At 41.3% G+C, this 25,216-nt stretch overlaps 1 long non-coding RNA gene across 1 annotated transcript; it reads left to right on the forward strand.

The window, feature by feature from the left end:
• Window positions 1-808: 808 nt before the first annotated feature.
• On the forward strand, window positions 809-24,332 carry LOC140717159 (uncharacterized). Its single transcript, XR_012096467.1, has 3 exons — window positions 809-902; window positions 2,032-2,134; window positions 22,720-24,332. It is a non-coding gene; the product is annotated as an uncharacterized lncRNA (long non-coding RNA).
• The last annotated feature ends 884 nt before the right edge of the window (window positions 24,333-25,216 follow it).

Raw genomic sequence — 25,216 nt, forward strand, 5'->3', positions numbered from 1 at the left:
CATGAAGACAGTCACCACCAATCCAAGTTGTAGGCCACAGCCTCAGTTCAGCACCGAGACCAATAAACGCCACAGATTAGCGACCTGAACTCCACCTGTTCCTTGCCTCCTGACCTTTTTAATCTGGCCCGGCCACTTGATTTGGCTAAATAATGGGTTATTTCTCGCTCTGACACTTGGACCCCGCAGCTTCTATACACTTTTGGGCCCAGGACCTGCTGCTACGATTCAGCCATTACCCCACCTTTCCAATTTGGCTGAGTTTGTAAATCAGTCAGTCTTTGGCTTCTTCTTCACACTTGAGCCCGGGCCCCACTGCTTTGACTTTGCTTCATTTAGGTTTTCCTACTTCGAATTGTTTCCCTGTCTGCTCCAGCAGCCAAACATTGGCTCACGTACCGCTCTCGGGTCTGGGCCCAACTTCCTCGATTCGGTCCATGCATGCCACACTGCAACTGTTCTGCACCTTTGAGATTTCAGTTCACACTGCAAAAATGTCAGGACATACAGGTGGTTCATAATCTCGACTTCAAAAGGGAATTTACAGACTATTGATTGCAGTGATAGTTTACCAGAAAAAGTGAGATTAATAGAGTAGTTAATGGTTGTTTTTGCTGCCAGGAAGTCATTGCTGTGCTTCACCAGCGCCTTTTTAAACCTTTCATGTACATGTGACAAATAAATTTAATCTTTAAAAAGAAAAATGCATTTTAGGTAGTTAGCTAGAGCACACCAGAAGGAAAGATCTTGCAGGTTGTGTGTGGCTTGCGAACAATATATTGTGAACCATGAAAAATTATATATTTGCAGGAGATCACAAGGGGGAAGACATGTCTGTAAGTGACAAATACAATGACAAGGGGTCTAGCAGTGGATGAACTGAAAAAGGATGGAGGCAAGAGGTAATAATCGTTTTGACGGAGAGCATGTAGACTTGGCAACTTATCTTTAGGCCAACGGGGTCACCATTGTAACAAACACCCTACTTAAAACTAACTAACATATGGGTGTGATAGGAAGTTGTACACCTTTCTCATTGAGAAGAAATCCAGGCTTAATACAATTTTCATTTTGATAACAAACTGCATTTTATCAGACTACCTACTTTACTAAACAAAACCATGTTATAGCAGCACATTTTTGAATAATTTACTGTTACTATAGTATTTAGGCCAAATGCCAATTTTTCTGAAGTGTGATTTTATGAACATGGAGTCAGTCTCACAAGTCAATTCAATATTTCTAATATATCCTTCAAAATCCTTTCTTCTCCTTTGCTCGCTCTTAATAATAGCCTTGAAAAAATGTTTTCAATTTCAATCATGAAAATATCAATAACCTTTCAAGGAAAAAAATATACATTTTATTTCTCTTGACCTTTAACCTACCAATATCAATCTTTTTGGTTTTTAACTCTTAATCTCTTCCCTGCATCTTAAAGCTTGTTTTGTCTATAACATTTCTGCAATAAGATTTATTTGGCTATTCTGTTCTTTCTCCAAATGTAGCTGGGAGCTTTCCAGTATTTTCTATCTTAATGCTAGACTTCAGCTGTCTCTTATGTGACAACATACTGCTGATATAGATCTGAGATGGCATTGTACTTTTTTTGTAATTGCTTCTCATTACAAATATTGAAACGAGAGAAATGCAAGCAGAAGTAAAATATTTCCTCCTGTGCCAATTCTGTCATTGAATAAGATCATGGCTGATTTTTTTTCTGTTCTTCTTTCCTGCAGTAAGATTTCCTGCATAAACCTTGACTCCCATAATATCTGAAAATCGATTGCATTCTCTTGACTCTATTCAGCGCCTAGTCTTCAGAGCCCATTTAGGTAGAGTTTTTAGAATAATCACTGCCCTTTGTTTATCTCAGTCCCAAATAGCCAATTGCCTATTTTAAGACTGTGACCCTCATTTGTAGATATTCCAACCAGGAGAAACGTCATCCATATCGCGTCCATCAAGAATGTTGTGTCTTGCAATGAAATCATTTCTCAATCAGTATCTTTAATCTCTTTCATGGTTAAGCCTGACATTCCAGGATTCAATCTGGTGAACCTTTGCTGTGCTGCCTAATTCACAAGAACATCCCTCATCCGAAGACAGACCAAGCCTTTGGAAAATACTCCAGGTAGGATCTCACCAGAACACAATGTATTTACAGTAAGGTTGATTATTCTTGCAGTAAAGACCAACATGTAATTTGCCTTCCAAAATGATTTGCTCTATCAGTATGTTAACTCATAGCTTTATGGCGATGAAGGATCTCCATTCAGTTTTTCACATTAAAAATAGTTTGCCTTTCTATATTTATTTCTTACGAGGTAGATGCTGTCACATTTTCCACATTACATTCCATCTGTTCTGAATTTTGGCATCAGAGAGAATGACCCCTCTTTCTAGCCAACTGAGACCCTATGGTTTTAAACATATTAATTATAGCTACCCCTTCTACCCTCATGTGAAGTCAATCCATAGAAATGCATTTGGTTTCATTTTAAAAATTAACTGGCATATTTGATATAATAATGCCAAGTTGGGTACATAATCAAGCAAATTATATTGTTGTCATACTTTCGCTTATGCACATTTATGTAGATCCTGTAATCTCTTTATCCATTACATTCCTGTAGTTCCCATGTTGCAAAGCCAAAATAGCTATTAGTTTCACCGCTTGAACTGTAGATCGTATTTTCTCAGTAAAAATAAAACCAGATATCTCCAAGAAAGCTGGGCAGTTTGCAAAGGAATTATATCAGTTAATGCTTGGTGCAACAGTACAAATGAAGATAGGGTAAGGCACATGTTGGACTGCTATCTTTAGTAAGTAATTTGCAATGCTGCTCGGACAGTGGCCAGCCATACTTGCCTGCTAAGTCCCTATCATTGTTTATTCAGTAACAATGCAGTTAAAAAACTGGTACTGCAATACATATATAGAATAATTTATTTAAAGTATTTATTTGTGGAGCAGATCTGATAGGCCAAATGCCCTAATTCCTCTTTTATGTCCATGTCTTATGATCTAAGAAATCTTTGTAATCACTTCATATTGCTAGACCGGCAAAATAGGCAGCATAGCAAAACTATGATGAAGCTTTGACGCCGGCCCTGATTAAAGGGATGAAAATCTGTCCATGGAGAGATGTAAGCTCCACTTTGGACTTGACTCCTTACACCAAAATGATTTTGTGGAAACAATAAATCAACTGCCTTGTTCCAAATTGCCACAGATGTGGCTACTGAGAAAAAATGTAATCTGACTAGTGTAGAATATTAACTTCTACTAAAAATAGGTTTACAGGAAACTTTTGTCTGGACTAACTAGTATTATATCTGAACTGCAGACGTTTGCTGTTAAGAAAGAACCCACAGAAAAAACAAATATGCAGCACTTTTAGTTCAGTTGGCTGACTGAATGCAATGGAGTCTTTTGAAAGCACCGTGATGCCTCTCTGTGCTTGGTTATACTGTGAAGAGATGGATTTATCTGGCACAGTTTCAGATTGGTAAATTGTATTTCAAGGACTGACACAAAAAAATAGCTAAGAGACAATAATCAGCAAGATCGTGCAGTGGACTGTGTCCTGGACTGCCTATCCATCTGGATCTACTTTTTCAGATGGGGAGGTGTGAATGTGCTGAGCCTTCCTATTTTCCAGGCATCTGGTGAGGCAGAGCCGATTAAGAGCAAACAGCAGGTCTCACATATTGGTTCCTGGAAGAATGCATTGATAGGCTTTAACTACTCTTCTGCTGCTAGAGGCATCTTCTTAGGCGGAAACACATTGAAATATTCAAATAGATTTAAATGATTTGACATATTATTCACGTATTGAAAGTAAATTCAATTAAAGCAAGATAAAGCTCTTATCAATAATTAAACACATTGAAATGGATTAGAATAAGTCGAACGCTGACTTCTTTCACTGAGTCAGTAACCCCACTCGTTTGAAAGGGGTTGCTGGTTTGCTGTTCGTACGCTAATCTTTGCTAGCAGAGAGCTGGGGGGCCAGAGGTGAAAAGCATCTGGATTCAGTCCCCAGTGAGTTGTTGCTCCATTGCTCAACAACTCTGTGGTGGGTACAGTGTTGGTGTGGACTATGAGATGTCCGAGCATATGCAACCAATCACAGACATATGTGCTTAACCATTCATGAATAGAATTTTGAGAGTTCTTTTGGTGCTGGTGGTGAACTGGTGTTAATTCCTTTCAGGACCAGCAGTTAATCAATCTGCTTAATACAACGGGACAACTCTTTCTGCCTTGTAACTTCATTGCACATCAAATTTTCATTTTTGGAAGAGGGACATATTTCCAGATTTCCAAAGTCAGGAATATAGGCCATGAGAGTAGAAACACTAATATTATGATGTATTTCAGAACTACTATCAAGTCTGCTAAAAATCCATTTATTTTGTTTACAGGTGTCTCAATATATTTTTAAACTTCCCTACATATTCTAGTTTAAATAATCAAATCATATCACAGAAGAAATGCCCCAAAATTAGATTTCAAATTTACAGAAATGTGTAACTTGAAAAAACTCCAAATTACTTCTCTAGTTTTGAGTCACAACAGAATTTGTTACAGGCACCCCTGCACTGTACCCATTTTGTGTTACAGAATTTCACCCTTACAGAATTCCCAAGTTATTATCTAAAAATTTGTGATATGGAATAAAATTCACCCTCACGAAATTTATGTGAAAAATGTAAATGAATCAAGACAATTTTTTCGAAGTAATAAATACAAAATGCCTGAGAAGCTTAGCAGGTTAGGCAACATCTATGGAGAGGAATAAAGAGTCAACGTTTTAGGCCAAGACCCTACATCAGGACAAAAATCATTTTTTTTGCAATCTGTGTTTTTTCATGGATATGCAGTTAATCCCACGATGTATTGGAAAATTATGATGTGGCCTGTTTTATAGGAATACAGCCTTCCTCTAATGCAGGGGTCACCTGTACTTGTTTCTTTAAAGGGTTAAGGTATAAAAATGGAAATAGATTTAAATAAGTATAACAAAATTGCAAATACCCCTAAAGAAAGTACTGGAATATTCTAAAGAGTTCCATGACTGCAATGAAGACAAGCTGCCGGAGGAAAAAAAAACAAACTGCTTGAGGCAAGATTGAAAATATTCTGGTGTAGAGTCATTTCACTGTTTGTAATTTTTATAAGGTCATACTTAATCAATAACAGTAACATCAATACTCATTATTTTCTATGTAAACATAAATGCTTCCTAGAAAATGCAGCATTTTTCTTACAACTTCTATAAATGTTCTTTTAGCTTCCTTTGGCCTGACATTATGAAACTGTTTTGGATGGGAACAGATTTGACCCCAAACCAAGCACTGGAAAATATCTGTCAGCATTTGAAATAGTTACGCACAACTTGGAGAGAGGAAAGTAGGTTTTGAAAACTTCAAAGGATTTGAGATGGCGGGAAATCACATTGTCATTACAAGCTGATTCATTCCTTTGTTTTGAGTACATTGAAACCAGATATTTTGCTTACTGTGGTCCATAATTGAAATTTCCAGCCTAACTTAGTTATTAGGATAGAAATTGTTTTTTTTTTCAGATTTGTGTAGTGTGTTTTAAGGCTTATTTGCATTTTAATATTCTCTCTTATCTCAATTTTGCGATAAGTGGTCAGTTGTGAAGAGAGTTTCCTTGGAGTTTATCAAAATAGCAACTGGACTCATAAGTTTTTTTTTGCAGGAAACTTGGGTTAATTAGAAATCCTTTCCAGCATTGCATGTGGCTTTGTTATATGACAGGCAACTGTGATTCTCTTCAACCAAACTGATGAAAGAACCCTAACGTGTGGTGTCTGAACCACAAAATATACATCAGATTTAGCCGTCAAGTCATCCACACAATGTGAAGTAACATTCAAGAAGAAGTGGGAAAACGAGCTAAAAGATATAATAGGAAAATATTTTTGTTTCTTTTAAATCTTCAGCATCACCTGGCATTGATTTGGGTACAGGACCTGGACAAGGCTCAGTTGCTACCAATCTGGTGAATCTCGCAAAGTTGTCCTCAGAAACATTTGAGGATTAAGTTTTTGTGAACTTGTGAGAACTGTCCCACCTAAAGATATACACATAGAAGGCAATGCATCATACATCTCCATTACAGTGGTATGTCCTATCCCCACTGAACGTAACAATCAGAGGTGGTGGTATAGTGGCGGACAGGGAAATGAATAGCACTTGGAGCACTCAACATGGACTTCAAACATGGGCAAAGAAAGGTTCTTACTGTTACCACCTTCTGACCTTCCTCAGCTAATGAATTAGGGCTTCCCCATGCTAAACAATACTTGGAAGAAACGCTGAAAGTGGCAAGGGCACAGGATGTCAATGGGGGCTTTCATTAAGGATAGTTTGGTAACACCACAAATAAGTAAGCTGGTCAAATCCTGAAGGACATAGCTGCTAAATTGGGTGTCTGTCATGGGCCATACTGTTGAGGATCAGACAAACTGTTCATGGCTGATGCATCTAATGATTATAGCATTTGATGGTAGTGACTACCACAAGTACTCTGGAGAACAATTTCCACCGTCATACTGAGCACATCCTCCATTTTGTTGTGTGACTATGTACATCATTGTACTAACTATGGTGGAATCAGAACAGCTCAAAATTGAGCATTGAGTGGGCAGTGTGAAACCCCAACAGCAGCAGAAATGTAAACCATACAACCTGTGGGCTTATGGCCAAACATATCACATACTTCAGCATAATAACAACTTCTTCCACCATTACTATCATCCCAGCTGAATGTGGAATCAGAATTAGAATCAGGTTTAATATCACTGGCATACGTCGTGAAATTTGTTGTTCTTTTGCAGCTGCAGTATATTACAATACAAAAAATTATAAGAAGTATAAATTACAATAAGTATTTAAAAACATGAAATTAAATAAGTTGTGTAAAAGAAGAGGGTAAAATAAATACTGAAGCAGTGTTTATGGGTTCAAAGTTCATTCTGAAATCTGATGGTGGAGGGAAAAAGCTGTCCCTGAAACATTGAGTGTGTGTGTCTCCTCCTTGATGGTAGCAATGAGACGAGGGCATGTACTGGGTAATGAGGGTCCCTAGTGATGGATAATACCTTTTTGAGTTATCACCTTTTGAATATGTACTGGAAGCTGCCCATGATGGGGCTGGCTGAATTTAGTCTCTGCAGCTTTTTCCAATCCTGTGCAGTGGCCCCTCCCATACCAGACAGTGAAGCAACCAGTTAGAATGCTCTCCATGGTACATGTCTAGAAATTTGCGAGTGTCTTTGGTGACATACCAATTCTCCTCAAACTCCTAAACAGGGAGGTAGGGGATCTGAATGTGTGGCTGAGGAGCTGGTGCGGGGAGCAGGGATTTAGATTCTTAGACCACTGGCATCTGTTTTGGGGTAAGGATGAATTGTACAAAAGGGACGGGTTGCACCTTAACAGGCGGGGGACCAGCATTCTGGCAGACAGGCTTGCCACTGTTACACGGGTCTGTTTGAACTAAGTAGTGGCGGGGGAGGAGACGAACTGGAAATATAAGGATGGAGTTAAAGGGAAAGAGAGAATAAGAAAAGTTAAGAAAGACAACAGAATTAACAGGATAGAAAGCTCAGGAAGGGATCGGAGAGTATGGCTAAGTGCAATAGGAATCGATGTGAAAGGTGAGGGGAGTAATGGATTAAAAGTATTATATATGAATGCACGAAGCATAAGAAATAAAGTGGATGAGCTTGAGGCTCATTTGGAAATTAGCAAGTATGATGTTGTAGGAATTACAGAGATATGACTGCAACAGGACCGGGGCTGGGAAATGAATATTCAAGGATATACGTCCTATCAAAAGGACAGACAGGTGGGCAGAGGGGGTGGGGTGGCTCTGTTGGTGAGGAATGAAATTCAGTCCCTTGCGAGGGGTGACATAGAATCAGGAGATGTATATTCAGTATGGATAGAACTGAGAAATTGTAAGGGCAAAAAGACCACAATGGGAGTTATCTACAGGCCCCCAAACAGTAGCCTGGATATAGGGTGCAAGTTGAATCAAGAGTTAAAATTGGCATGTTGCAAAGGTAATGCTACGGTTGTTATGGGGGATTTCAACATGCAGGAAGACTGGGAAAATCAGGTGGGTACTGGACCCCACGAAAGGGAGTTTGTGGAGTGCCTCTGAGATGGATTCTTAGAACAGCTTGTACTGGAGCCTACCAGGGAGAAGGCAATTCTGGATTTAGTGTTGTGTAATGAACCGGATTTGATAACGGAACTTGAGGTAAAGGAGCCATTAGGAGGTAGTGACCATAATATGATAAGTTTTAATCTACAATTTGAGAGGGAGAAGGGAAAATCAGAAGTGTCAGTATTACAGTTGAACAATGGGGACTATGGAGCCATGAGAGAGGAGCTGGCCAAAGTTGACTGGAAAGATACCCTAGCAGGGATGATAGTGGAACAACTATGGCAGGTATTTCTGGGAATAATACAGAAGGTGCAGGATCAGTTCATTCCAAAGAGGAAGAAAGATTCTAAGGGGAGTAAGGGGTGACCGTGACTGACAAGGGAAGTCAAGTACAGTATAAAAATAAAAGAGAAGTATAACATAGCAAAGATGAATGGGAAGCCAGAGGATTGGAAAACTTTTAAAGAGCAACAGAAGATAACTAAAAAGGCAATACAGGGAGAAAAGATGAGGTACAATGGTAAGCTAGCCAAGAATATAAAGGAGGATAGTAAAAGCTTCTATAGGTATGTGAAGAGGAAAAAATTAGTCAAGACCACAGTTGGGCCCTTGAAGACAGAAATAGGTGAATTTATTATGGGGAACAAGGAAATGGCAGATGAGTTGAACAGGTACTTTGGATCTATCTTCACTAAGGAAGACACAAACAATCTCCCAGATGTAATAGTGGCCAGAGGACCTAGGGTAACGGAGGAATTGAAGGAAATTCACATAAGGCAGAAAATGGTGTTGGGTAGACTGATGGGACTGAAGGCTGATAAATCCCCAGAGTCTGATGGTCTGCATCCCAGGATACTTAAGGAGGTGGCTCTAGAAATCATGGAGGCATTGGTAATCATTTTCCAATGTTCTATAGATTCAGGATCAGTTCCTGAGGATTGGAGGGTAGCTAATGTTATCCCACTTTTTAAGAAAGCAGGGAGAGAGAAAACAGGGAATTATAGACCAATTATCCTGACATCAGTGGTGGGGAAGATGCTGGAGTCAATTATAAAAGATGAAATGGTGGCACATTTGGATAGCAGTAACAGGATCGGTCCGAGTCAGCATGGATTTATGAAGGGGAAATCATGCTTGCCTAATCTTCTGGAATTTTTTGAGGAAGTAACTATGAAAATGGACAAGGGAGAGCCAGTTGATGTAGTGTACCTGGACTTTCAGAAAGCCTTTGATAAGGTCCCACATAGGAGATTAATGGGCGAAGTTAGAGCACATGGTATTGGGGGTAGGGTACTGACAGGAAACAAAGAGTAGGGATTAACCGGTCCCTTTCAGAATGGCAGGCAGTGACTAGAGGGGTACTGCAAGGCTTGGTGCTGGGACCACAGCTATTTACAATATACATTAATGATATAGATGAAGGGATTAAAAGTAACATTAGCACAAAGCTGGGTGGCAGTGTGAAATGTGAGGAGGATGTTATGAGAATGCAGGGTGACTTTGACAGGTTGGGTGAGTGGGCAGATGCAGTTTAATGTGGATAAATGTGAGGTTATCCACTTTGGTGGCAAGAACAAGAAGGTAGATTACTATCTGAATGGTATCAAGTTAGGAAAAGTGGAAGTACAACGAGATCTAGGTGTCCTGACGAAGGGTCTCGGCCTGAAATGTTGACAGTGCTTCTCCTTATAGATGCTGCCTGGCCTGCTGTGTTCCACCAGCATTTTGTGTGTGTTCTTTGAATTTTCAGCATCTGCAGATTTCCTCGTGTTTGCTCTAGGTGTCCTTGTTCATCAGTCACTGAAAGTAAGCATGCAGGTACAGCAGGCAGTGAAGAAAGCTGATGGCATGTTGGCCTTCATAACAAGGGGAGTTGAGTATAGGAGCAAAGAGGTCCTTCTGCAGCTGTACAGGGCCCTGGTGAGACCACACCTGGAGTATTGTGTGCAGTTTTGGTCTCCAAATCTGAGGAAGGACATTCTTGCTATTGAGGGAGTGCAGCGTAGGTTCACAAAGTTAATTCCCGGGATGGCAGGACAGTTGTATGTTGAAAGATTGGAGTGACTGGGCTTGTATACACTGGAATTTAGAAGGATGAGAGGGGATCTGATTGAAACATATAAGATTATTAAGTGATTGAACATGCTAGAGGCAGGAAGCATGTTCCCGATGTTGGGGGAGTCCAGAAACAGAGGCCACAGTTCAAGAATAAGGGGTAGGCCATTTAGAATGGAGTTGGGGAAAAACTTTTTCATTCAGAGAGTTGTGGATCTGTGGAATGCTCTGCCTCAGAAGGCAGTGGAGGCCAATTCTCTGGATGCTTTCAAGAAAGAGTTAGATAGAGCTCTAGAAGATAGCGGGGTTAAGGAATATGGGGAGAAGGCAGGAATGGGGTACTGATTGTGGATGATCAGCCATGATCACAGTGAATGGTGGTGCTGGCTCGAAGGGCCGAATGGCCTACTCCTGCACCTGTTGTCTAATGGAGTTCAGCCACTGTCGTTCCTTCTTTGTAATTACATCAATATATTGGGCACACGAGAGATCCTCAGAGATGTTGATGACAAGGAACTTGGAACTGCTCACCCTTTGCACTACTGACCCTTCAAGGAGGACTGGTGTGTGTTCCATAGACTACCCCTTTGTGAAGTCCACAATCAATTCCTTGGTCTCACAGACGTTCTTGCTGTGACATCACTCAACCATCTTGCTCCTGTATGCCTTCTCGTCACCATCTGAAATTCTGCCAGCAAAAGTTGCATGGTGTTTTAGCTGTGCCTAGCCACAGTCATTGGTGTAGAGAGAGTTGAGCAGTGGGCTAAGCATGCATCCTTGAGGTATGCCAGTGTTGATCGTCAGTGATGAGATGTTATTTCTGATCCACACAGACTGTGGTCTTCCGGTGAGGAAGTTAAGGATCCAGTTTGAAAGGTTGGTACAGAGGACCAGGTTTTGGAGTTTGTTGATTAGAACTGAGGGTATGATAGTGTTGAACTCTGAGCTGTAGTCAATAACCAATAGCCTGACGTAGGAATTACCATTGTCTAAGTAATCCAAGGCCGAGAGGAGAACCAGTGAGATTGCATCCACATAGACCTATTGTTGTGATAGGCAACTTCCAGTGGGTCTAGGTCCTTGCTTAGGCAGGAGTTAATTCTAGCCATGACCAACCTCTCAAAGCACTTCATCACAGTAGATACGAATCCCACTGTGTGATAGTCATTGAAATATCTCACCCTGCTCTTCTCGTGGAGTGCAGAAGAACATGCTGGGAGCAGCACCAGTCTTAAAATGACGTGCCAATTTGGACAAGCCATAAACCGTGTCCTCATGCAGGAAAAAAACACATAGCAAAAACAAAATGGAAGGTCACGGACTCAAAACTTTGCTTCTCTCTCTACAGATGCTGCCTGGGACAGTTGAGTTGTTTTTTTCAGTATTTTCTGTTTATGTCTACCACTGACAAAGCCAAGTAACCTCACAGACAACAAATCCAATGGAACCTTTGCAGTCCTACTTAGATCTAGTTCTGAATGGTGATGGGCAACCAACAGGAAGAGGATGGTCCAAGAACATCCTCGGTCTCAGTGATGGTAGGGTGCAGCCTTAGACGCCTATCACCAAGACCAAGGAGGAGATGGTGGTGGACTTTAGGAGATCTAGGCCTCATATGGAGCCAGTGATCATTAATGGAGAATGTGTGGAGCAGGTTAAGACCTACAAGTATCTGGGAGTACAGTTAGACGAGAAGCTAGACTGGACTGCCAACACAGATGCCTTGTGCAGGAAGGCACAGAGTCGACTGTACTTCCTAAGAAGGTTGGCGTCATTCAATGTCTGTAGTGAGATGCTGAAGATGTTCTATAGGTCAGTTGTGGAGAGCGCCCTCTTCTTTGTGGTGGCGTGTTGGGGAGGAAGCATTAAGAAGAGGGACGCCTCATGTCTTAATAAGCTGGTAAGGAAGGCGGGCTCTGTCGTGGGCAAAGTACTGGAGAGTTTAACATTGGTAGCTGAGCGAAGGGCGCTGAGTAGGCTACGGTCAATTATGGATAACTCTGAACATCCTCTACATAGCACCATCCAGAGACAGAGAAGCAGTTTCAGCGACAGGTTACTATCGATACAATGCTCCTCAGACAGGATGAAGAGGTCAATACTCCCCAATGCCATTAGGCTTTACAATTCTACCGCCAGGACTTAAGAACTTTTTAAAAGCTATTATTAATGCTTTTTGAGATAGTGATTTAGATGCATATCATATTTTTTACTGAGTTAAGTATTGTATGTAATTAGTTTTGCTACAACAAGTGTATGGGACATTGGAAAAAAGTTGAATTTCCCCATGGGGATGAATAAAGTATCTATCTATCTATCTATCTATCTATCTATCAACATAAAATGGTGGGCACGAGATGTAGGTCAAGCTGAAGTATCATAACCCTGCTTAGGTCCATAAAATCGTTAAACTGTTTAATACAGGCACTGAATGGGAAACTCCACTGGAATAATCTAATGGGAATGTTTGCCACTTTCAGCCAAATTGATACACCCCACATGATTTTAAGAAAAGGTTGAAAGCTCCGGATACAGCGTGAGACCAGACAATACACCAATTATACTGACAATCTATGCTCTAAATTTAGCTGTGTCTTCAGCCAAGCTGTTCTAGTGCAATCACAACATTTCCGTCTATTCAACAATCTGGAAGTTGACTAAACATGTTCTGTTCACAAGAATCTGAAAAGATCCAATCTGGCTAATTCCTTTCCAATCAAACCACTGTCAGTCTCCAGCAAGATGATAGAAGTTGTCATTGGCAGTGCTATCAAAGCAGTAATTATTTGCAGAATACTCTTCACACAACTCATTTTGAGTTTTGTCAAGATCACTCAGCTTCAGACTTCATCACAGCATTTGTCCAAACAGCTAAATTCCAGAGGTATGGGGAAAGTGAGCTCCTGATATCAAGGCAACATGTGACCATGGGTGGAATCCAGGAGTCTTGGGAAAGATAAAGTATGAAAGGCACTACAATCTAATGCTGAAACCAAACCTTGTACTTTGCTCGATACCGTAGAATGAGAATCTCTTGTCATGACATCCGTAACCTTTTCGCCATTTACTAGACAATGATGGATGTCATAGGATACCCTCCACCTGCATCTCCATTAATGCTTACACCTTGTAGCGCAAAGCAACACAGTAGATTGGTATGCCATTCTCCACCCTATGCATTTGTTTTCTTTATCGGTGGTGCACCATTATCCACATGTTCTGCTGCAAATTATGCTCTGCTCTGCCTCGGAAATTTCATTCACTTTTCCAAGGTTTGAATCCTGGAGCCTAGAGTGCCATGGGAGCACCTTCACCAGGAGAGTTCTAGAAGTTCTAGATGGTGGCTCACCACAACCATTGGGGAAATTAGATATGGATGGGCAATAAATACTGACTTCCACAGAAGTGCCCAGAATTTCAAAAATATAGTAAATAAAGGTAATAATTTTCAGCAAAATACTCTGGAGGAAAGGAACTACTATTATATGAACACACCCAAATCCTTCCATGAGACGTCTTCCACAGAAGATCATTGGGTCTATACTGCTCCTAGTAGAAACATTTCACCAGTCCCATTCCCCTTCTCCTTATTTCTCTGTAGTCCTCTAATTTATTCTCTTCCACACATACCCATCAATTCTCCCTTGATTCCTTTTCCTATCAAACTGCTCAAAGGGATAATCTATGTGAGTCAGGTGATGTACCTGCATGTCGTTGGGTAGAAACCTGAGGGCACAATAGAAACCAATTCAGTTCTGGTGGGAATGTGCAAACTTTGCGTAGACAGCACCTGAAACCAAAGTCAAACAGAAGCATTAATTCCTGAACCAGTATACTGACTTCTACTAACACTTTAATATGTGAAATTAGACAAATTGAAATTAAAGATCTTTATTACCTTATATTTCCGTTTAAAAGGCATCTAACCAATTTTGTGCTTTGCTTCATTCCAGTCAATTTGTTAACTTCCAGCTTCAATTTTCCAGAGGGCAATATTTTAAAATGGTGAATGTCATCACTCAATTATCCCATTGCTTTTCAATGAGTGACTGTTATTAAACAGTTCCTGTTCAGCTCTAAGGTGGGGTTGTGATAATTCCTAAATATTGTGTCACCTCTTTATTTCAAGATGGTGACCTTTTCACTTTGACGAGACAACAACTGATGCCTTTCTATAGTATTTGATCTGTTAGAGACTGCTGATTTTTTCACTCAAGTAAAATAAATTTGGAGCCATTCTATTCCAAACAACATTGCTGGCTGCTTTGAGCTTTAGCCGAAGGCTTTATGTTGCCAAGCCAGCCACTAGCTTAGTATAAAAAGCGCAGTGGTAAAAAACGGATTACACTGTACCATTTTCTTTCTGTGCATATTGTTACATACTCTTTATGCATGATATTCTGAAAATAATGTAAACATCAGATATTATTCAAACTCAAACAGAGACCCTAATGGAGGTCAAAATCCAGCCTTTGTCGTTTTTAACAATTCATTCACATCAAGGATCTTTTCCAACTTTGCAATGTGGAGCCAAGCAGGTGCATGTTTTAACTTCAAACTAAACTATGCACATTCAAAGTCACTCATCATTGCCATGCATCTATAACTACAGGAAGATCTTTCAATGCAGTGATTGAAGTTAATAGTTTCATCCGTGCCCTCCACGTGAGGCAGGTTTTTTGAGCCGTCAGTCATAATATTTGAGATCCCACTGGCAATTACAATCGGTTCATTTCAGGCCTGCTCATCTCGCTACAACTCACCTTCCGACCAGCTTGGCTTCAATGGTTATTTATCTTTAAACAGAGGCTATTTATGGTGTCTTATGCTTTCAAGCTGGATCAGGTACAAATTTCAGATTCATTTGTGTGAATCGGCCAATCAACATTGTATTTCAAGGATCCTGAGGCTCTCTTTCCCAGATCCCAAGCAGAAATAGGGGAGTAGACAAGAAATAATAAATAGAATCCTGAAATCTCACACTGCAGCCAGTCAAACTGCCACACCTGTGCCAAAGAGACTGTACAATCTGGTCCCACATCACAGGTTTTTTTTTATCCATTAGCCTGTTATCTGGTCTTCTTCAAGTACACATCTAATTGACTTTTAATGTTCCTTTGGAATCTGTCCTCACCATCTGTTCAGGAAGCATGTTTCATTTCCCCACATATTTACCACATGTCCTTACACCATTTTGGGCCATCAATTCTGTGCTGTCTCACACACAATCCCACTATCGCTCTAGTTTGCATTTAATTTATTCTCCCCCTATTGTACCATTCATGGACGCAATTTCATAGTGGTCAATCAACCTATCAATGAAAGAGCAGCCTGTATGTTTATATCATATGTCTTACTTGTTTGATATGTTACGTATTCGGGCAACAATAATATAGATGAGTTAGGCAAGGGGTTTTATAACAAATAACACGTTTATTAACACAGATAACAAACCCCCTTCAAAAGTAAACAAACCCAAACAATGACCCGAAACCAGCTGCTGGCAGCTGAATCAAACAGTTCTTAATAGCGTTGCAGTCTCAAACAGTCTTTAAAGCAGTATTGAAACGAACTCAGTTCGTTAAAGCGATATGCCGAAAGAAAACAGTATTTTAAAACGATATGCCGACAGTTCAAAAGCTCACGGTACTTTTAAAAGGAGAGACTTTTTAAAGCGATGTAAATTCTCTTCCACGTCGATGTCCTTCGATTCCCAGCGTCGAACTCCCACGTCGAATTTTATTAAATATAACAACTTAAAGTGACTGACCTCTCTTCCACACTATTCTCAAACCCTTTCTGGTCATCCCAGGGGTCAACAGCGAGAATAGTCAACGAAATCCTTCCGAATGAGGATCACACAAGGTCGAAGTCAATCCATCGAAAATCGATTTTTCTTGATCTCCAAACTTCACTCTCCATTAGCAAAGAAACCGTTGGCTCTGACCTTTTAAACTTTTGGCATTAACAAAACTTCATTTTTAACTAAACTGCGGCATCACATTAAATCACACAGTGATATGAAGTCATCTTGGCAAATCCAGCCACGAACTGCCCCACCTGACAGGGTGGGTCTTCCTTTTATACCCTGTAGAAAAAACCTGTCACATGACCTCTACTGGCGGGAAAATGACATCACTCCACCATTACCTCATGTCCAGTATAACTTCAACCCCAGTCACGTGACAAGGGTACCACTGTCACGTGTCACGGGTACGTAACAGATAATTATTCTAAACTTGTGTTATTGACCCATTTGGTAGGAGAAATAGCTTCAACCAAATTGCTTGATGAACACTTCACAAACTTTAAATTACTCTAGTTAATTATCTCTTCAGGTAGCCTTCCGGTCTCTAAGGTAAACAATGCTGCCTTCTACAATCTTTCCAGAGAACTGCAGTATCTCTAGGGTCTTGGCATTTCTCCTGAAGTTGGGTGTCCAAAATTGTGCATCTTGCTCCACTGGCAACTGACCAGTGACCTGTAAAGATTTAGCATAACTTTAAGAACTAATGAGAATATATGAATATACTGTAAATTGTTATTCACCACAAATAAGAAGAGATTAATTAGAATATCATCATAAAATAACATAGTAATGTACTGAAATTCTCTATCCTCTTAATTCAAGCATCCAGGATCACCAGACTCAAAAACAATTACTTCCCCTAATCCATCAGACTGATCACATCTCCACCCATAAACCTACTCCACCATCCCCCCGCTATATACAATTATGCAAATAAAAGTAAAATCCAAAGTTTTCACGGTTCATTCATTATCAAAGCATGTATTCATATACAATACTGAGATTTGTTTTTTTCCAGATAGCCGCAAAACAAAAAAAAAGTTTACCAGCTTCCAGCAGCATTCCTGTTATTAAGTACATGTCATCTCCTCAAAAAGGACATATCTATCATATTGGATTTTACACAGCTTACACTGGGGTTGGTAAAGCCAAGTTTTAAGGCTCCCACTACTCCAACAATAACTATGAGCATTCAATCCAATTAGCACAATCCACCTGGTAAGCTTGGTTGTATGAAGTCAAATGGAAAAGATCCTGGTACCCTACGATCCTGGGTCCACTGCAATGTGTGTAATGAATAAGACTCAATTGTCTCTCATCAGTGTTCTGGAATACCATAAACCTGCCTGTTTCAGGAACTACACTGTACAAGCTACCACAGAAATTGATAGAATCATGCTCTCAATTTTTCCAATTTCTCATAACTCCAGGATACATTTCTTGCACAATTATGCGGACTAGGACTCTGTTTTCCTGCCATTTTACCTTTAAGTATGAAACAGTCTTATAAGTTGTGCCGATTTGTGTAGACAAATTCCAGTGGTGGTTGCAGGAATTGTGGACACAAGGATGATATTTTGGTTACGCAATATTCAAAGGATCATCAGACTATAAGAAACAGGAGTAGAACTGGCCCTTCAGCCATCGAGAGAGCTCTGCCATTCCACCATGGCTGATTTACTATCCTTCTCAACCCCATTCTTCTGTCTTCTCCCCCTAACCTTTGACACCATTATTAATCAAGAATCTTTCAACCTCCACTTTAATAGACTCAATGGCTTGGCTTCCACAGTCATCCATGACAATGCATTTCACAGATTCACCATTCTCTGATAAAGAAATTTCTCCTCTGTCAGGCCTGCTCCTGCCGACAACTCCGGACATGCACGTGCAGGCACCTCCCACTCTCCACCCAGTTGACCGGATTCATCTGCCGCTTGTTCCAGACTCATCACCCATTTCCCATCCACAGTCCTTGTTCGCTCACCGAACCAGTCAGCTTCAACCAGTTCCTCCCAGCTTTCGCCCTCTGTGCCTAAAGTTTACCTTGTTGCCTGTAGTGTTTAGTTTCTGTTCTCCCTTGCTTTGTGGCTGCACATGGCTTATTATTTTGCAGTCAATTTTTAAAGTTATCACTCACTGCTGGATTGCCTCTGCTACTCCAATTTTGCTTCAAGCTTCCTCAACGTTTCCTGACAGGATGAGTGAACCTTTGATTGACCCTGCACAGGATGCTCACCTAAAGGAAGTTATCCGTCGACATGAGCACACAATCCACAAGCAGCAGGAAACCATTAACCATCTGCTCACCACCACCTTCCAACTCTCCGCCTCAGTACAGCAACTCCACACCAGTCCACCTCCTTCTTCTAAGCCCCAGATTCTTGTGCCCCAATTCTTCGATGGATCTCCAACCAGATCCTGCAACTTCCTGTCCCACCGTGTCTTGCACTCTCAGCTCTAGCCTTCTCTGTATTCTATGGGCTGAGCAAAGATCACCTTACATGCCTCTCTCTTGACTGGGTGAGCTCTGACCCAGGCCGGCACTAACTAGGACAATGAAACCACCATTTGTATCAAATATGAGAACTTCACCACTGAGATGCACCAGCTGTTCGACCATCCGGGAAGCGGAATGCAGGCAGTGGATCTGATACTTTGTCTGCACCAAGGCTCACGCTCTTTGCTGGATTACACCATGATTTCAGCGGAGTGTGGCTGGAATGCAGAAATGTTGCTAGCCCATTACCACCATGGCCTCTCAGGGTGCTTGAGTGATGAGCTGTCTACCCAGGAGATGTCCACTGTCCTTGAAAGCCTCATGACTCTGGCTCTCCACACTGACCAGAAACGACCTTCCAAATCGTCATGCAGAGCACCAGTTCTGCTCCCAGAATCATTTCAAGCTTCAGATCACCCATCACCAATGCATCCAGAACCCATGTTGTTACGGAGAGCTCCCGTACCTCCCCCCCAACCCCCACCAAGAGCGCGAACATCTCACGCGCCTGCTGCGGTACAGCCGAACACCAATGCGTAAAATGCTCACCGCGCCTCCAGGTAGAGACGAGGGTGCTCCTATCCGGGAAGATCTCTCCAGCCCCTCATTGTAGGATCATAGGCCAACTTGCTCCCCCTGTCCTCCTCCACTCTGTGTCGGCACAGTACGAACAAGGGGCTCTGATGGGTTCTGGTCTGGACTCTGTGTGTGTGCAGCTTGGATAGCCATTGGTGCTTTCCAGAGGGTCCACTACTTACCCCCCCCCCCCCCCCCCCCGGCCATCCAGGCACACGATGGATTCTGTATTTTCTGCACTGCCAATTCTGGTGGCCTGCCATGATCACAGATGTATTTCAGGTCATCGCTGCTTGCCCCTAATGCCCCCAGTCCAATTCTTCCAGGCCTCTGGGCTCTTGTGCCATTCACTGGGCCCTTGACACCCAAGATCCCACAATGCCTTGGGTTTCATCATGGATTTGCCACCTTCTGATGGGCCACACAGATCATGACCGCGATGGACCGATTCTCCAAAGGGGGCTCACTTCATTGACCTCTCCAAACTTCCATCAGCCGCTGAGACAGCAGACTTGGTTCGCGCAATATGTAGTTCACCTCCACGGCTTCCCTCAGGACATTGTGTCAGACCAGAGCCCACAAATAATCTCCCACTTTTGGCAAGCTTTCTGCTCACTCCTCCGCACCTCAGTGACTTTGTCCTCTGGCTATCATCTGCAGACCAATGGTCAAACAGAAAGAGCCAATCAGCAAGTGGAGAAGTTTCTGCGATGCTTTGTTGCCGACAACCCTTCTACACGGAAGACATACTTGCTCTGGGTCAAGCTGGCCCACAATCTACACACCTCCTCTGCCACAAGCATGTCACCCTTTGAAGTGCTTCCTGGCTACCAACCCCCATTGTTTCTCATGGAGGAGTCCACAATGGAGGTTCCGCCTGCCGAGAGCCTGGTTTGCCATTGCCAAAATGCTTGGAGGAGGGCACGGAGGGCCAACTTAGCTGCCAACCATGTCCCCTGCAACCAAGCCACCTGTCATCAGTGCCCAGCCGGCTTGGGAAACTTGTCTGGCTATATCCATGCGAGACGTACCCCCTGCACACCAACTCCCGCAAACCCTCGCCTCAGTTCATTGGTTCGTTCAAGATCACCTGTTATGTTAATCCAGTCACTTTCCATCTCCAGATGTCACTGTTAGGATCACACCTACCTTCCACATGTCCTGCCTCAGGTCCGTTTTCTATGGACCACGCAATCTACCTCCAGAACCTAGGAGGATGAAAGATGATCCAGTGTGCACGGTCTGCTGGTTGCTTGGTTCATGTTGTCACGCACAGGGTGTGCAGTTCTTGGTCAACTGGGAAGGCTGTGACTCAGAGGAGAGGTCTTGGGTGCCGCCCAGTTACATCTTCGATCCATCGCTTACTGTTGAGTTCCACCAGGTCCATCTGGATTATCCTGGGTCATTGGGGACTGGCTGTAGAGGGGCGTCTGTCAAGCCTGCTTCTGCTGACACCTGCCAGCCTGCACAAGCAGACACTTCCTAGTCTTCACCCAGCCAACAGGATTCATTTCCCTCTTGCTTCAGGTTTATCACCTGCAGCTCAGTTAACCCCAGTTCTCATCCACAGTCCTTGTTCTCTCGTTGAACCAACTGGCCTCAAGCAGTTGCTCCTAGTTTTTACTCTCCATGCCTGGAGTTTGGCTTGTTGCCAGTTTTTGTTCTCTCTGGTTTTGTTGCCCCACATAGCTTGTTATTTTGAGGTCTATTTTTCTCAGCTGAACTGTCTACATTGCTTCGCTTTTGTGTCAAACCTCCTCAACAATTCCTGACATCCTCATGACTGTAAGGAGTTTAATCAGCATGGGAATAGGTATACAGAATCAACAATGTGACTCTTACCTAATATCATCTTCAAATACATTGTATTTAAGGTATGAAAATCCTAAGGAATCCTACAGGGAAGGTAACAGACAATATCTGATATGAAGGCAAGAAATGGCAGTGGATTAAAGCATTAATGGGCATCTTAAAAGAAGAAGCAGTACCTGGGGATGGAGGTGCAGGCAGGCAAAGGAATTTGGAGAAACATTGCAAGATATTAAGACCTGGGAAGCTAAAGAAATGTAAGAGAGGAGGACCAATTAAAATTAGAGATCTCCAGAGACCAAAACTGAAGGGGAGTTGTAGATACAGAGGAGATTACTTATATTCTCACTGAAGAGACATAAATAAGGATGAAAATGTTAAAACTGAATTGCTACTTAGCTATGGGTTGGTGTAGGTTCACAAGTGTGGGTGTTGTGTGACCAGAACCATGGAAGTTAGGACACTAGCAAGAGTTTTGGCTGAGCTTTTGTTCATGGAATGAGGAATATGAGAGGCTAGCCAAAAGTCTATCAGAAGCAAGTCAGAGATGGGGGCATAAGGCATAATACTGTCATTGCAAATCCAAAAAGAAAACTGCAGGTGATGGAAATCTAAAATAAACTCAGAAAATGATGGGAACACTCAGCAGATCAGGGAATATAAATGATATATAGAAGCAATTAACGTTTCAGGGTTGGGACACCTCATCAGATCCCAGAGAAAGATAATGTTACTCTAGGGAAAATAAATACACTTGGTTGATCGAGTGGGTCATATAACTGTAAAATATCCTGAAGTCAGATATGATTAGGTTGTGAAACATCTATTTCATCTTCAGATAACTCCTAGAAAAAAGTACAGCTCCTCAGGTTATCATTGTTAGCCTTATTTATAGGCTCTATGTACAAATGGGAGCTTGGAGACTGGCAGGATGGATTTTCTGGCTGCTGTAGGGCTGCAGGCACCTTCTGCTGTCTGGGAACTCCACCTTGCAAACTGTTCAGGTGACAAAGAATTTATTGGAATGGAATCCTGCCACAAACTGGGGGCGACATGTATTCAAAGGTCAGGGAATGGTTTCTTTCACAGGGATCTCAGACCCAACAGCTTTGGAATGGTCAGTATTTTGTTGGAGAAAGCTTTACTTCATCAGGGTGATAGGTTGAGATGAACTTTATCAGAGGAAAGTACGATTAGATGCTGATGCATTTTGAGATGATGTTGATGAGGTTGAGTAATGACAAGGATCAATCTTTGGGTGCCACCAGAGTAATGGTGTATGAATGGAAAGAGTAGCCATTATTGATAATTCTCTGGCTACTGAATAAGTATGGAACTTGGTAGCTGCAAACTCTTCTTTCTCAAAAGCAGTCAAGTCTTGTTAAAGGTTACAACAAGCCAAGAATTATAGTAACAATATTTTATCTCAGATAAGAACCATTTTGGAATTATAACAGAGCAGAAATATAACTGAAGAGCTTCAGAAGTTGAATTTTGAGGCAAATGTTTACTGATTTGATGGGGTGTTACAACTCAATAAAGGGAAAGGAGAATTTGGAAACAGAATTGCAGTTTGTCAGACAGACAGGTTTAGTTTGTTGCATATAAATATGGGTTGGTTGGTTGATTTATTTATCTATTTATCTTTAATTAAGCCATGCCAACCATTGTAAATATTTGTTTGCTCTGACTGGAGTACCACTGCAATGTCATTGTCTTGAGCAATGACAATAAAGTTCTAATCTGTTCTATTATCAGATGTACATCAAAATATACAGTGAAATGAATCAATGGCGTGAACAACCATCACACCCAAGGATGCGCTGGATTGTTCCCACAAGTCTTGCTGGTGCCCAAAGTGTTTACAGAACATTACAAGCAGCAAGAAGAAAACAAGACAACAACAACAACAAAACAAGCACCGTTCTCCTCCCTCCCACCCATGCACTTACACACACACAGACAAGTTTTAATTAAGATAAATGAAGATTTAATGGAGGGCGGTCATACTCAAGAAAAAAAAACCTTTAACCATAGCATCTAGTAAGAAATTATGTTGGTGGTTGCCAGGAATAGAATCATAGGAATAGGAACTGAAATTTAAGAGCTGAGAATGTGCAGAATGAGATGTAAATAGGCAATTATAAGACGCAAGTTCATGGCCAGAGAAGAAAGGAATCTTAAGAGATATTTTGCAGCTGGCTACTGGGAGGAAGGAAAGGGTTGGACATAGATGATTTGACTAAAAAGTCCATGAGCATACAGCTGGAGCTGGTGGGCAAAACACAAAGAGAAGAAATTTGCTTTCAATTGAGAGAAGTAATTATCTTAGCATTTTAATATGAATGCTGAGTCATGAGCATTCTTGACAGAGGAACACAGGGACAAATGGTACTTCATGCCTTCCAGCCAGATCTGATGACACCTAACCCATTTGTTTGCCCTATCAGGTCAAGTCTGGATCCCTGCACTGAAGGACTGAAGAGGAGATGTATGCTTACTGGTTTAGTGGCATTAGTGAATGATGCCTTTTAATGGTGGCATTGAAATGTCGTTGAACAGACGGTAACTGTAAAAACACTGAAGCAATTAAAGGCTAAAGTTCATTTTGTGAGTAAATTAACTGGCTTTGGCAGGGGTGAAAGAAAGTAGAAAATTTTGCTCATCCCTGGGTCAGGAGATTATGCATTGAGTGATCTAAGATGGTCCCAACAGTGATTGATTCAATTGGTTGAAGGGCCACTTGATTCAAAAGGCTGCTGTGCACTGAAGAAGGAGGATGTATGGAAAGAAAGTGAGAGAGTACTGTACAACCACTTCACTTTTCTACTGATGTTCCTATTTGTAAGTAAATTCTTGTTCACCATTTTTAATTTGAGGCAAATTACAGATCAAAATGACACTGAGCTTACAACCCGGACATGAACGTTTTAGAAATGCTGCTGTATTGGAATAGTTCCACATCATATTCAGGGTATTTCATCTTCAGATCAACATGTAATTGCATTTGTTACATTACTGGCAAGAAAGGCTATTTTATTAAAATGGAAAGATACCTCTGTCCCTACATTAATTGAATGGTTTTCTCAAGTAATGTTATGTCTCAGTTTGGAAAAAACTAGAAGTAGAACTTTTGATCCCTGATTCGATTTTGAGAGAAGATGGGGCTCTTTTGCCAAATATTATCATTTAAGTTGTATTATTTTATATGGTTTCCTTCCAATGTTATTCTATATAAATATGAATTGGCGGTTGATGACTCTTTTTCTCTATATATATATAGATGATGGTAAGACATATTGCTCCGGGGGTTGATTCCTAATGGGTTTTTTTCCCCCTTTTTTGTAGTCAGTGGGATTTTTTCCTCTTATTTAGATGGGGTTCTTTTTTTTCCTTCTTTTCCTTATATATATATATTTCCTTTTTTATATATTACTATCAGTTTTTCTTTTCTTCAGCTTTATTAATTGTACACATATTAACTTGTTGAAGTTTTGTATCATTTTAAAGCTGTAGAAGATTATGTACCAATAAAAAGATTCTAAAAATGAAAAGAAATGCTCCTGCAGTCATTGAGTCATGTAGCACAGAAATGGAGCTTTCGGATCACCACTTCTGACCTGACCTCGTTGCCCAGCGACACAAATCCCAGTCGCCAGCTGCATCCGTCAATGCCTTGCTCATGTAAATGTCTGTGGTCCTTAGACCCAATGATATATCGGATGTCGCTCCCTCATATGGCAGCAAATTCCAGATATCAATCACTCTGTATGAGGTCCCCTTTAAAACTCCTTCCTCTCACCTTAAGTCAGTGGGTCTTTTAACGCAGGCAGGTGGAATATGCAAGATACTCAGCATAGACAATGGTGGGCCACCAGGCCTGTTTCTCTGCTATACAACTTTATGACTCAATGGTATCCAATGTTTTCTGTTCTGTGCCATGACCTTTGAAGACAAGCATTCCAGTTGGCTTCTTCACCACCCTATTCCACTTATGGACAACGATGAACTTGAACCCTCTGTTCTTCAGTATTGCTAGCTTCATTTATTGTAAATATACTATCTGTATTTGATCCTTCAAAATGCAATACTAAGATTAAATTCTACCTGCCAGTGCTTCACCCAACTTTCCATACGATCTATATTCTGCTGCAGACAGAGAGAATCTTCCTTGATCTCCACAACATCATCAATTTTCACGTCATCTCTAAACATTCCTGCTACCTTCACATTCAAATCATCAACATACTGTACA

This window comes from Hemitrygon akajei, chromosome 27 (assembly GCF_048418815.1).
Source record: "Hemitrygon akajei chromosome 27, sHemAka1.3, whole genome shotgun sequence".
Classification (NCBI taxonomy): Eukaryota; Metazoa; Chordata; class Chondrichthyes; order Myliobatiformes; family Dasyatidae; genus Hemitrygon; species Hemitrygon akajei.